This window comes from Hipposideros armiger, unplaced genomic scaffold, assembly GCF_001890085.2.
Source record: "Hipposideros armiger isolate ML-2016 unplaced genomic scaffold, ASM189008v1 scaffold_987, whole genome shotgun sequence".
NCBI lineage: Eukaryota > Metazoa > Chordata > Mammalia > Chiroptera > Hipposideridae > Hipposideros > Hipposideros armiger.
Window position 1 is genome coordinate 504,009 of NW_017732337.1, and position 3,533 is coordinate 507,541.

Genomic DNA, 3,533 nt, shown 5'->3' on the forward strand with positions numbered 1-3,533 from the left:
AAATGACACAAAATTAAAATGAAATAGCTTTTAAAATTTGAGAACCCTTGGGCATAGTGAATCTTAGTTACAGCAGAAAATGGACCATCCTATGTTAAGATCGGGTATGATAAGATGTAATAAATACATGAAGCGTGATACATAAGATTCAAAGGATCAATAAAATGTGAAGTGAATACATAAATTACGTAGCCCTAGTCACCTGAAGCATTTGAAAGTAAGAGGGAACTAAATTGCAAGTAAAGTTGAATATTAAATGAGTTTGAATATGCAATAAATCATTCCTAAATCTAAGTAGGTATTCCTAAAATGAGTGTCCCTTTTTCCTGGAAATAACTAAGAGCTAAACTAAGGTTAAATAAAAAATAAAGTGAAAACACAGACATCATGAAATTTAAACAGTGGTACCATATATATAAGAGGGAAAGGAGATGAGAAGATGTGTTTGGCATCAGTAAAACAGTTAAGAGACCAACAGATACTTATTCTTGTAAAACACAGTCTAACTTACTGAGTTACTCTTAACACCTAACCTTGAAATTATGACAAAACTCACAGAAACTGAAATTGCCAAAAATCTACTGATGTTGAACTCTAGAGCTGTGTGACATTTATCCCTCACACACCTCTGACTCATTCACAGAACTCTTTAACAAACAAGGAGGTACCTTTTTACATTTTGTTTGAAACATTCGCTTAGTAGTACAAAGTGCCATAGAAAGAAGAATAGCTTTGCAGCTCATTATGGCTGGGTTTCAATTCTGTCTCTGCTGCTTGCCAGTTTATGAGATGAAAAAAAATTCAGACTCCTTTGAGCCTCAGTTTCATCATCTGTGAAATAGAGATGAGTTTTGTTGTGAATGTTAACCAGGCTAAAATATAGACAATTATAAGCACAATGTCTGTTATTTGTTAAATTTCCCAAAACTGCTCCTTTTCTTTTTTTCCTGCCACTCGACCTCTGGTGGCCGCAGAAATATGAATTGATTGTAACTGAACAGTTTTGTCTTTAATTTGTGGTTAAAATCAGTCTCTGGGATGAAATGCAGAAAGGAGGAGAAAGTGACTAGAGGTACAATGAACAGTACAGGCCCCTCAGAGTTTACAAGGTGCTTTGCAAGTTCATTTTGTCATCCTATGAGGAGCTAGAAGAGGTAATGTTACACCGTTTTCTATATTCTAAATGGCAATGACTTTGAGACCAGTGTTCTCCTTCTCATGCTAATACCGCATCTTACATGTTCTATGTGAATAATGAGGTTTAAAAAAAGTTTAATTTTTCTTACACTTTTTATAGCACCTGGCTTTCATCTTATTCCCAGTCTTTTCTAGGTATTGTCTGCCTGATAGAATTTACTATAGAAGAAATGTCAAAAGGAAGACATTGCTGCTGACATGCAAAATCCAGTAGGACAATAGCCTTGAAAACCAGCTTACTTTCCTCATAAGAGATTTGCTAAATTGTTTTCTCTCTTCTTTTAATTTCACAAGCGTGATCCAGTTGGATTCATTGCAAAATTTCTCCATAGTGTAGAGGTCTCCACATTGCACAACTCCAGCAGACACCGTCCTGTGTTCAGTGGTTTTCGCCAGGCAATGCCATTATATAGAATGCAGTCTGAATAGTGGGCAAGGGAATATTTACGTCCCCCATTAAAGTCAGTTGGAGTGAAGATGAAGTAGCATATGATGGAAGGCAAGTAAAGGAACACATTTTTTGCTGCCCGCTTAGGTGGTACAAATGTCAAGGAAGGTTAGGGGAGAAGAGTGCTTGATGTATAATACATGAACAGATGTGGAGGGCAGGGATTCTTGCTTTGTTACCCGCTTACTGATCTGGGAGGGGCTGCAATGTAGACTACACCCACATCCAAGCGGAGAGCAGGCACGGGAAAGCAGAGAGCAGCAAAGGGTTAGTGTTCCGGGCTGCCCTGGGGTCCGCTGTAGCAAAGACATATCTGGAGCAGCTGAGCATTTGGCTCACATGTTGGGCACAGGCATTCACCTCAGGGGTTCTGCTCCTGGGACTGCAAGCTAAACAGGATTCACAGTCAGAGAATCAGAGGGTGGAGAGCACCAGCAAGAGCTCAAGTGAGAGTGAGATCACAGGGCCCTGGCTACACCAGGAGAAAAGATGCCGATTACAGCCCTGAATGTTAGCAGGGCTGACAGCTCCAAGATGGACAAAGGGCACTGCTCTGGAGCCCTGGGTAAAGGAAAGATGGTGAGAAGAAGTGTAAGCGACCCCTCCTCTTGTACCCAGGCGCCATCTTTAGAGGAGAAGCAGGGATGTTTGGGGTAGGGCAGCCTTAGACAGAGAGAGACAGAGACAGAGAGACAGANGTAAATCATCTGAGTAAAAATACTATGCAAATAATTCCTAGTCACTAGGACAAATGTTTAAAACCTATGTAGTTTAGTTATTAGATAATGTACATGTATATTCTTCTTGTGGATTTTTACATAAGTGATTGTTTCTGAACTCTAAACTGATATGGTATAGTAATTACTTATTAGTAACATTATCTCATCTGGCTTAGGTAATATTCAATTATGTTGTAGAAAATTATTGTTTCTAAAATTTTAAATAATATTTCAATACTTATCTAAGAGTGTGTATGATGTTACAGTATGACTTTATGTGGCATAATATGTGTGAAAAATGTGATAAGACAGCTAAGGACGCAGTTGAAATCGGTGGCAGAAATTTAAATGGCATCAGTCAGCCAAGCTGTTCACTGACCAGACATAGACACAGAACAAGCAGAAATTTAGTTGTAATGAGGATTGGGATCTTGCTCAGAGAACACAACAGAGAAAAAAAGGGGCAAGGGAACTGCAGGTATATGCAAAAAAAAAAAAATGCTTATTCTGATGGGCCATGAAACCAATACTGGAAAAGGAGGAGCAGAAAACATGAGGACCAGCTATTGAAGCTTTCAAAAAATATTGTGGAGATGGAGCAGATGCTATAGACAGATTACATTCCCTTAACAAGAAAAAAAAACAAAAAACAAAACAAAACAAACAAACAAAAAAACAAGCTGGAGGAACAGGAGTTTTGAGAGAAGGAATCAAGGTTTAGCTCAATGAAAAGCAAAAAGAATAGGAGGATATCCGTCTTACTTCCAGATCCCGTGCTGTAAAAAAAAGTAGGAGGATAAAGAGCGATGATTCCAGTAGGAGGATAAAGAGCGATGATTCCAGAGGTCAACAGAGAAAAGCAGAGAGATGCCAGGGACCGCAGGCTCCAGTCAGGGCAAATGGGGCTGATAAACAGGCAAGCTTGCTTACTTATGGGGGACAGTGAGTCGCAGCAGGCACAGTGGGAGGGCTTAGGGGTCCGAGAGGTGGGAGGCGTGAAGATTAGGATCTGAAAAGTAATATTAATAGCTTACAATTTACAAAGTTTCTCAAGAAAGTTGCATGAAAATCAGGCACACTTTCATGAAATACTTAAATTTCACTTTAGGCAACAAATGCAATTGTGCAAGGTTTCTATGAGAACTCTGGGTTCAGCAACAATGTCACTT